This window comes from Macrobrachium rosenbergii, chromosome 28 (assembly GCF_040412425.1).
Source record: "Macrobrachium rosenbergii isolate ZJJX-2024 chromosome 28, ASM4041242v1, whole genome shotgun sequence".
Taxonomy (NCBI): Eukaryota; Metazoa; Arthropoda; class Malacostraca; order Decapoda; family Palaemonidae; genus Macrobrachium; species Macrobrachium rosenbergii.
In genome coordinates, this window is record NC_089768.1 from 19966688 (window position 1) to 19978914 (window position 12227).

General features: G+C 35.4%; 1 long non-coding RNA gene across 1 annotated transcript; it reads right to left on the reverse strand.

The window, feature by feature from the left end:
- Positions 1-1402: 1402 nt before the first annotated feature.
- LOC136854098 (uncharacterized) lies at positions 1403-4532 on the reverse strand. Its single transcript, XR_010857629.1, has 2 exons — positions 4418-4532; positions 1403-1591 (listed from the first exon to the last, which is right to left on the reverse strand). It is a non-coding gene; the product is annotated as an uncharacterized lncRNA (long non-coding RNA).
- Between the last annotated feature and the right edge of the window lie 7695 nt (positions 4533-12227).

The window sequence follows — 12227 nt, forward strand, 5'->3', positions numbered from 1 at the left end:
TCCTGTAGCTCTGCCGTTTGGACGGAGTTTCGGTCAGTTTGCATACTTTGTATGGTAAAGACAGTCTGAAGACAGTTCGACCGTGTGGATGCGGCATTAGATTGACAAAACATTGACCGTTACTATGCATGTTTACTCCATCTTCAAGCACGTAGAAAATACCGGTCTGATCAAGCTGCTTTTTAACAGACATGCTGCCTCTAATTTCATTTAGCCTGATCAAGAACGTATCTTAATTTATTAGTTTGCAGGACTGTTGGCAAACTTTCCTAACCGATTTCTGCCATGAGCATTTGTGACAGTTGGAATTTTCCCGTGTACCTTACATTGTTATTTTCGCAACCTTTACAAACCCCAGTAGATCACTGCGGTGCAACATTGGTTAATCAGATCAAGGAAGGACTAGTTAAGTTCCACGCTAATTACCCCTTTAATTACAACATATGCCCCAAGTGATCTCCCGAGTCCTGATAACTTCTGAGCTTTGAATTAAAATACTTAATGCACGTAAATGGACGTCAGCTGAAATGATTTTCACCAACATTAGGGTGAACTGAGCGTGCTTGGAACCTCTCACGCTAACCTAATTATTCTAAATACATACGTCAGTATACTAAATTAACAGAACACTGTCAAAATCTTGAAGGCATTAAGTCGTGCACTCTACATCCAAACGCTGTACAAAACATTAAGCGCAAAATTATACCAGAGTTCTCTCAGACTTACATTATCCAAAAATTACATTCCTTTACATAAAAAGTGAGATTTCAGTCAAACTTTGTCCTCTGTAGCCTACAAATGACAGTTACATATGCTGATATACACGAATGCCACTTGTGCCAAAGACGAAGCAATTACCAGACCAAATTAAAAGTGAACTTGCACGATAATACCGCAAGCTTACTCTATTCTTGACCCACCCTTCCTAGTCCTGCAAAATGGTAGTGAGCAGGTAATTCCTTTGCACTTACTACAACTATACCAGGTGTCAGTTTTTAAAAACTAGGTTTGAGATATTCTTATAGCTTCAGGTTTTTTACATATTTATAACCTATCTTCAGATTTTTAGCGAATTTTCTTTGCAGAAGCACTTCCGAATAAGATATAAAATTTTTCCTCAATATCATGTACTTATTCATCTGTTTATTAAGAGTTTAGTTGTGCTGTAACTAGTACAGTGCTCATTACACAATTTTATAGCTTAAGGTTATTGGCTCTAAACTTTAAAGGCTCCTCGTAAGTTATGCCATTAGTGAGGAATACAAGTATTCTAGGCATACAAGTACTCTACATCACAGTGTGAAAACTTTCATGCACAATTTAACAGTAATTAAGTTTAACTTAAGTTCACCAAAATCAGCTTTTTAAACACCGATACCATAAAGGAACAATAAATGCCCAAGAACATTAGTTATTTATTGAATACCTTCTACAAAGATTTTTTACAAGCAATAGAAGCCACGATATTTTTCAACAAAAGATAGTTATTTATCGTAAGTTGTCCAGTGTGTAGTTTTCTTTGTCCACGTTGTAACTAACATAACGGCGGCGGTGGAATACAGATTCCTCTATGCCATTGGCAATGCATTACCTACAGAAGAAAACATTCAAAGATTAGCTAACATTACAATTAGAATAAGCCTTTAAATGCATTAAAGTTCCTATACGAATAACCAAGATCTTTGATAAAACGATAAAATTGAAATTACGATTACTTGTCAAGTACTTAATTAAAATAGTCTTAAAATATTACAGTAATTTTCACAGTCTAATTACGAAATCTTTCATAGTTAATTCTGAAATAATTCTGCTTCGAGATTTACTGAACACAAGAAGGCTGTTATGTTAAGTTCCAATTAACTTAGGCACTAATTTGACGTGACATGTGACGACCATTTTCCTAAATCATTCCTCCGTTACATTAGACTAGAGCAAAAAAAAAAAAAAAAAATTCAAACTTTAAAAACCTATGACTTAAAGGACTTCCTGCAAATTCAAATTACTTTTCCCTTCACGTAAACACCAGTGAATCAAGATACTTAGGTTTCTCATTTTTAAGGATATTACGCGTATCACCACAACACGCATAACCTAAGGAGTAATGAATATGGCTATACCACAAATATAAATTCAGTTCAACTGCATCAGCATTAAAACATTAGCGATGAAAAAGCTGCAAAACGCCGCTGCAGCAGCACCGTTTAGGGCATCCTCTAGATAACTTTATAACGCTACACCTTACCAAATAAAATACCTTTCTACTCTACCCATGTTAGCCATGACCCACCCAACTGTCAAGGTCGTTATGCAAGGTTGACAGTTCAGGAAAATTAACTCAAATCACCGGTTTAAAAGTGACCGTTAAACTAAATATTCTAGGTTCAACGCAAACTTCACCAGTCAAGCACAGACGCCCACATCAATCTTAGTGGCATCTTTGACAACCCCTTTCACCATCCCATGAATATTTAACTTACGAGCAATAATAAATAACCCTCTGATCATGGAGCAGCAGATTTTACGATAGCCAATGACTAATTTCGTGCAGTCAACCCGTACCAAAAACTAAGGCTATTCCATTTGACCCCTTCATTGAGACTCCCAGTAAACCTGAGCACTTTCCTTTCAGATACTGAAGTTTCTTAACGGACCTGTTCCCAGTTATGGTTCCAAAGATATGGAGTTAGTTGGCCTTTCAAGGATATTACGTGTTAAACCTAGGTATCTCTCGTGCCCTGCACACCACACCAGGTTTAAAAGATGTCTTACTCTCATATTGCACTCCGGACACGAACAGCCAGTACACTATGCAAAACCAAAATAAAGGCTGCAATTGCAAGCCAGTTATGAAAAAACTGCCAACTACCCAAAAATTATAAACCCCTTCAACATATCAAAACAGAAAAAATTATTTCCTTTATGATCTACTAAATGGCCCCGAGTACTATACCTACTAAAACCGAAATCTAAAGGCAATTTACCTTTGATGTTTCGTGCGCTCAAGCACTAGTAATTTCACTATTTTCGTTCCCCCCTATACTATAAACTGTTGTAACTCACTGGCACCGTAACATTAAGCTCTAGCCATTTACTTTAACTAGGGGTTTGCTGTTGCGCCTGAGCCCGTGTAATGGTTTCTTCATTCAAATACTAAATGCTAACTACCGTAAAGACACTTTCGCTTCTGTAGACCATACACTGATCCTTTGAACAATTAAGCTATTTAATTCAAAATCCACGCTTTTAAGCGGGTTACTAGGTAAAGTTATTAGACTTCAAAAGTATTAGAAACGCCAGCAATTAACCTATGTGTCAGTTTCACAAGTATAGCTATATCTAGTTAAAGAAAAAGCTAGAAAACCTTAAAAAGTCACCAGTAATTCGAAACTATGGAAAATTTCGCTGTGATGGTCGAGCTACTAAAACCTTGAGGATTTTTTCTGCAGGATCCAGATTTATGTTAACGTTAATTAATACGCAAAGAGCTTTTCGTATTACGTATTAGTATTTCCTTCTAGTTTCAAAGGAATTTTTAGTTTGGGTGTAATATGCTCTCGTGTACTTAATTTCATGTTCAATGTCCTTTGATGCCGGACTGATCAAATCACGATTATTCGCAGTTCACCTGTAAACCCATACGGACTAAATGAAGTGACCAATTGCTGAAGTCCAAAACCACAGTTATGGAAGTTTTCCGCTGAAGGATGCATATCTCCTATCCTCAAAATTTACCACGTTTAAATTCCACAGTCCAGTTACACAGCGTCGAAATAAAAGACGCCGTAACCACCAAAAACAAACTAAACACGAGCAACCTAGAACTACTGTATATATTCCTGCCACCAACCCGGAACCCAGAATTAAGATATGAAACGAGAAAGCCATAATTTAACCACAGGGGAAAAATTTCTCCACGAGTTACTCCAAGTCTATTCAGCTCCTCAAAATATTTCAAAGGGCTTAAAAATAAACCACGAACTAATTAACCTACGTACTCATCACACCATACTAAATTGTGGGTAACCATGAAAATTATTTTTAAAGTAAACACGTGCACTATCAGCCTTACACAAATTTTGACAACTGGAAATATTTCACCAACTTCCAAAACATTTTCGTAAGGCAGTTCCACCCCAAAATAAAAAAAACTACACAAAACTCAGTACTAAACCACTGAGTTAACAGCAAGTGGGCAGTCAAATCCTTGAACAAGCTTTAATTCACTTTCGACAAAAAAAAAATATGAAGAGATCAGGACAAATGCCAAGACTTCAGAAAACCACAATATTAACTGAGCAGGGAAATACGAAAACTTATCACCGTTCACATTATAAGCAAGACCCTAGAACCACTGAAAACCCTATAAACTAAGCCACAAAATGAAAAACCCGAATTGAAAAACCAATTCAATACTCACAGAATATAGTTTCATTGCCAAAAGATGCAGATATAAAACAACTTCACCACACAGAACTAACAAACATATGACACAGTACATTCAAAGTATATCCTGTCGTTAACTTGTGGAAAACAAGGACTCTGAAATATAAGAAGTTAATATTTTGAATACCTGTGTATTGCTTTAGCATCCTTGGAAGACAAATAGCGCCATCTCCATCTATCATGAATCTTTTACATTACCTGCAAGTTATTCCCGAGGTAAGATGAAATGATTTTGTGTTAATATATATATATATATATATATATATATATATATATATATAAAACTAACTTACAGGGGTGTAATGTCAATGATTCACGATAGATGGCACTACCTGTCTTCCAAGGACACTAAGCAATACACAGGTGTAATGTAAAAGATTCACGATAGATGGTGCTAATCTTCCAAGGACACTAAATGTAATGTAAAAGATTCATGGTAGATGGCGCCATTTGTCTTCCAAGGACGCTAAGCAATACACAGGTGTAATGTAAAAGATTCATGGTAGATGGTGCTACTTGTCTTCCAAGGACACTAAGCAATACACAGGTGTAATGTAAAAGATTCACGATAGATGGTGCTACTTGTCTTCCAAGGACACTAAGCAATACACAGGTGTAATGTAAAAGATTCATGGTAGATGGCGCCATTTGTCTTCCAAGGACGCTAAGCAATACACAGGTGTAATGTAAAAGATTCATGGTAGATGGTGCTACTTGTCTTCCAAGGACGCTAAGCAATACACAGGTGTAATGTAAAAGATTCATGGTAGATGGTGCTACTTGTCTTCCAAGGACACTAAGCAATACACAGGTGTAATGTAAAAGATTCATGGTAGATGGCGCCATTTGTCTTCCAAGGACGCTAAGCAATACACAGGTGTAATGTAAAAGATTCATGGTAGATGGTGCTACTTGTCTTCCAAGGACGCTATACACAGGTGTAATGTAAAAGATTCATGGTAGATGGTGCTACTTGTCTTCCAAGGACACTAAGCAATACACAGGTGTAATGTAAAAGATTCATGGTAGATGGCGCCATTTGTCTTCCAAGGACGCTAAGCAATACACAGGTGTAATGTAAAAGATTCATGGTAGATGGTGCTACTTGTCTTCCAAGGACACTAAGCAATACACAGGTGTAATGTAAAAGATTCATGGTAGATGGCGCCATTTGTCTTCCAAGGACGCTAAGCAATACACAGGTGTAATGTAAAAGATTCATGGTAGATGGTGCTACTTGTCTTCCAAGGACGCTAAGCAATACACAGGTGTAATGTAAAAGATTCACGATAGATGGTGCTACTTGTCTTCCAAGGACACTAAGCAATACACAGGTGTAATGTAAAAGATTCATGGTAGATGGCGCCATTTGTCTTCCAAGGACGCTAAGCAATACACAGGTGTAATGTAAAAGATTCATGGTAGATGGTGCTACTTGTCTTCCAAGGACGCTAAGCAATACACAGGTGCAATGTAAAAGATTCACAATAGATGGCACTACCTGTCTTCCAAGGACCCTAAGCAATACAAAGGTGTAATGTAAAAGATTCATGGTAGATGGTGCTACTTGTCTTCCAAGGACACTAAAGCAATACCCAGGTATTCAAAATGTTTTTATATTTGCTTACAATTTATGTATATATCGATGTTTTAATATGAATTTTTGTAAGATAGTTTCTTAACAGTTGCAGCCCTGAAAATGTGGCGATAGCAACTGTTGTGAAATGTTGGCATAATAAACTGTGGTAACAATGGTGCTCTTTCCCTTCGCCTTCGAGACTGTATATACATACATACATATATATACATATATTGTATATATATAAATATATATATATATATATATATATATATATATATATATATATATATATATATATATATATATATATATATATATATATATATATATATATATATATATATATATATATATATATATATATAGAAAGAATGAAAATATCTAAATTACTGAATTTCTTATTGTGGTCTATCGCTTATAACTTATTAAAAAGACGGGTAAAAATGATAGTGTCTAATACTATCAAAGAAGAGAGAAATTTCTTCTTTAAGTGTTCCATCTACGTTTCCCAGTCGTTCTACACTTTTTCGTTTACAAGAAAGTTCCATCTCTAAAAGCCTTTTAGTTGTTTCACTATACAATTCAGAATTTTACAATGATGATTTATACAATTTAAACCTTACAAAATTCGGAGCAATATTATTATTAGGTTGACAATACTAAAAAAATATCAAATCAAGTTTGGCTTTTTCCAATTTTTTGGTGTGTTTTTCTAGAATTCTACACTTGCTAAGTACCGTTTGAGTGCTCTGGATTAGTCAGGTTTTAGAGATGGAAATTTCTTGTAAACAAAAAACTTTTTGGTTGTTTCACGATGAACGTCGGTGCCTTCTTTTATGCTATGTTATTTCTTCTCTGTCTACATTCCTTGGGAATCGATCACTTCCATCAACTCATCAGGGCTAGTAATTATAAACAAATGGAATTCAATGAAAGAACAATACTTCTCAAACGCAAATCCAGTCCAAATTCGTTTTTAGTAAGGAAATATTGTATTTAAGAAAAAGTCCCCTATTAGACATTGGATTCCTTTCCGTCCTTTCTGCTAGATATTGGATCCCTCACCCTCATGATAGACGGTAATTTATTTTCTATGCTCTGTCTGAACGACAGAATCTGGAACCAGCTTATCTTGGAGTAATTCGTTTCTGTTGTAAATGAAGTGAAAATAGCTCTTCAAAACGTACTAATTTGAATCACTGGGAATAAACAGCACCATCATCAAATACGGAAATGTGGTGCTCATATAAAACGTGAAAATATACATCTGTAATAAAACTATAAACAACAGTTAAGTTGCCCATTTAAAGTTGCTAAAACTACATTTTTCACACACTAAACCTTCAGCCGTTTACGTTTTCTGTCATGAAATGACGTCATTACACAAGGATAATAAAGCAAAAAACTAAGTGAGACACTAAAATACAAAGTATATAGCACCTCAATGAAAATATAATTAACTTGATTTCTTTGAATTGCTGATGCCTAAAACACATATGCTGATTGACAATTTTCATATATTTCATAAACTGGTCTTTGAAATAATACCGATCCTGGCACAAATTTCTCTAGACTTGGCAACATTGTTGAACAAGGGGGAAATGTAAACTAACAAACCAGCTATAAAGAATTCGTGTAAATGACAATTTTTCGAATAATTCGATATCAAATAACGGCATCGTTTTCCAAATTAAGTCAAATCCATGGTAATATGAATGCCTTTAATCACCTCAGTAGAATGGCATATGGAAGACTAATCGAAAGTCTTACAGAATATGGCATCAATCTAAGGTTTCCATGACAACGGTAGAACTTGAGGTGAAGACATTCTTAATGATAAAATTAATTGTTGTTTCTCGAGACTTTCAATGTATACTTAAGTTTCATCTAAGTAATTAGTTTGCATAGATTTAAAATTGACATTTCAAAATAAGTAGGATACAATAACTTGGACTTACTTGGAAGAGATCTCATTTCCATCTATCGGTGCTGACATAGATAGTTAACAATACTTTCGAAATCTGGATAACAAAAATCTGATGGTTTTAGTATTTGATAAAAACAATCTCAAATCGATTTTCAAGCTTACACTTCAGATGGGCATTATCATTTAATATTTCTTAAGATAATATGTTGAGAGCTATTACCCTAATCCACTGAACAAAGGAAACGGAAGTCAAGCACTTAGGTATATGTCTCCTCTGACTGAATAACCATCAAATAAGAACAATTTATTTTAAGAGAATCAGTGGTATTGTCACTAATAAATACGTTTAAAAATAATGAATCCAATAAAATCATGTCTAATGTAGTGCAATACTATAATTATTTATATGGACTAAGCGTAAAAAATTGAATGAAGCTCTGGATAATCATTTAAAAAGAACCGATAAATTTCACACAGTGGCAACGATGGGCTGATGACATCCCATTAATTCAGGGTCGTGCAAGAAATCTTGATGCTTAACTACTCAGAATCTTATGTATCATGAACAGCATAACAATTGAGTTTATCTTAAACGCAGCAACTAGCTTGAATCTGTTTACAGAACATTAATATTCAAAAGCTTTGGATGCTCATATCGATCAACAAGGACGATTTGGTTACTTCATGGTACTGTGGTAAATGTATCGAGATGGAACGATAAGGTCAAATGCTAATATTCATATTTTAGGAAAATGTCTTACCCCTATGGAAACAAAATGATAATGCGAGCAAAGGTCACACCGTACTGCTAGCGAGACAAATAATGTCCCAATTTCGAACCTGATCTGAAGTGTTGTCGAATAAATGAGAAGCATTACTTAAAATGAGACTCATTCGATCACTCGTACCTATGCAAAGAAACGAAAGCCTATATCACGAGATCAACAAACTGTTGCAAAAACAAAGGAAAACACTCAGAGAAGAGGGTCTAGTAAACCAGTCAGATGAATATTTTACTTTAAGAACGTCCAAGATTCCAAGAGGCAAGTAGAAAAGCTCACAGAGAATATTAGGTTTCATTTCGATGATCGAAGCCCACCAAGTGACATCAGAGATACCGCAAAGAATTAACCTAATCCTAAACCTCCTTACTGGATCACTACCTATTGAATTCAACACTACTTATCACAAGCATACTAAAAAAGCTCATCTGACCCACGAAATCAACAACCGATTACAATTACAACAATTTCACCAAAGACATCTAAAACTGTCCTGTTTGTCAGGTTAATCTATCGACTTGCATCATGCAAGTTTGGTTTGAAAGCTAACAACTCAATCGATACCTTCATCTTTATTCTGAAATAACTACTGAATTATTATATCCTCGCCCGTGTTTTAATATTCTTTTAGTGTGAGAAAAGTAGTTGACAGATTAAATAACATAAACCTATTCCTGAAGCTTCAGAGAAGATAAACTTCCTAATAGTTTACTATACAGGTGATTCTTCGCAAGCCAAGTCTTTGCGAAGTGCTTAACGTGCTATCAAACAACTTCGACTATCCCAGTTGACTTTCATACAGTTCATAGCGATTCCAAGTCACTGCAGTTCATTGGTTCATATATTTCTTATCACAATGAGGATCCTCAAATATTCCTTGGAACCACCATTTGGAATACGTTCATAAATTACCAAACTGGGGTATCAAAATCACTAAGGGACTGGGGATTACAGCTAGCATCGAACGGACGGGACACTTTTACACTAACGGCAGCTTGGATGCAAGGTTTGGGTCGCCATGAAAACGAAATTGCTCTTGTTTCTTTAGTAGTGCTGCATCTCCCTCGGGCGACCCTTTCACTACAAATGACATTCTTAGATAACTGACTAACCACCACCAGCTCAAGCCTCCCCCAGCCCCACTCCCGGAATTTTGCTACAGAAATGTTCCTAGAAAACTCTTTAAACAAAACCAAAATCATCATTCGATCTTTGCCCAGGATTAAAACCCACTAAATAAACTGTCAAAAATCATTAGAGTTCAGCCATACACGCATATACGATTACCTACATGCACGTATAAAACACTAATAATTATATAATACGTGGGATTCAGTGAAAGAACAATACTTTACAAACATAAATCCATTTTAAATTCGCTTTCAGCAATGGAAATCTTCCTTTCACAAAAAGCACTCTGTTCAGTATTGGATCCCTTACCGTCAAAACTGGCGGTAATTCATTTTCTATGCTGTGTTTGAAAAAGAACCTGGAACCAGCTTACTTTGGAGTAAATCGTTTCTGCTGGACATGTAATGGAAACATGTCTTCAAAACGCACTATTTTGAATCACTGGTAATATAAAGCACCCTCATCAAATCTGGAAATGTGGTGCTTTTATAAAAATCATAATTACTGAACTGAATCAAAATATACATGTGTAATAAAACTATCAACAACAGTTAAGTTATCCATCAAAAGTTGCCACAAAACAACATTTCTTACGTGGAGCCTTCAGCTGCTTACGTTTTCTTTTATAGAATGCCGTCAGTGAACAAGGATTATAAAGCAGATGACTAAACGAGCAACTAAAATATATAACATCGAGCCTCTCATTGAAGGTGTAATTAACTTAATTTCTTTAAATTGTTGAAGTCTAGAGTAAATATGCTGAACGACAATTTTCATATACTTCATGAACTTTTGCTTGAAATATTGAAGACCACTGCCCAACTTTCCCAATGCTTGGCAACATTTACTGGAGAATGTAAACAAATACACCAGCTATGAAAAATTCGTGTTGACGGTATAATTTTCAAAACAGTTCGATATTAAATGGTAGAAACGTGTTCCAAATTAAAATACGTCAATTACACGGGAATATGAACGCCTTTAATCGTTTTGAGAGCACGCCATAAGGAAAAGCAATCGAAAATCTTGCCGAACATGGCATCAATCCACGGTTTCCATGACAACGGTAGGTGAGGTTGAGACATTTCCACAACAAAATTAATTGTTGTTTCTCGAGACTTTCAATATATACTTAGGTTTCATGCAAGTAATTACTTTGCATAGATCTTAAGTTGACATTTCAAAATAAGATAGATCCAATAGCCTGGATGTTTTTGGAAGATATATCATTTCCATCTATCGATGCTGACATAGATTCTTAGTTAATACTTTCGAAATCTGGATAACAAAAATATGATGGTACTAGCATTTGATAAATATAATCCAAAATCGATTTTCAGGCTTCAACTTTAGATGGGCATTACCATTTGACACTTCTTAAAATAATATAATGAGACCTATTACTTTAATCCTTCAAACAACGTAAACGGAAGTCTAAAACATAGGTATTTTGGCTCTTGTGACTGAATACCCAACGAATAAGAACATAATTTTTTAAGAGAATCAATGGTAAAGTCAGTAATAGATACATTTACAAATATTTAATCCAATAAAAGTATATCTTACGTAGTGCAATACTACGATCACTTATATGGACTAAGCCTAAGAAACTGAATTAAGCTCTGGATAATAATTTAAAAAGAACTGTTAAAACTGAACACACTGGCAACGATGGAATGACGACTTCCCAGTAATTCCGGGTCGTGCAAGAGATCTCGATGTTGAAGTAATCATAATATTATGCTTCTTATACAACACAACAATAGTACAATTGAGTTCATCTTAAACGTAGCAGCTAGCGCGAAAAGAAATAACGCCCTTAACCCAATCTGATATTCATGTTGACAATTCATTCTGAAAAACATTATTTTCTTGTAAATCTACTAGCGGAATTTTAATAAATTGTTTCTTGCGCTAATTTAAAACGTACACGGTAAACATGAATGGAATGCGTCCATGACGTTTTCACGACGCTTGCGCGATATCCACATTCGTGTCTCATTATCGACGACAGTCATGAAGTTATCAGTTATAATATCATTAATTAAGAAAGGAGATAAAAAGCAATAAATATGATTCGTTCTGTAATGCGTTCCGATTCGGACGAATTGCAAGTTGATCAAATAAACTAGAATAGGAACGACAACTATTGCCAATTACGAGTGTTCATTCCTTGGGAAAGAAGGTACTGCTTTAACATAAATCCGAAGCACAAATTAATGGTGTTAACACCACGGAGGTCCCATGACCAGTATGCGTTAGGAAAAGGGACTGTGTAACCTTGGAGCGGTGCAGTGGCTGAAACCTGCCAAAAAAAATTGCTCGGAGATAATGTTGGGACCTCTGTAACCGGAAAGGAGCT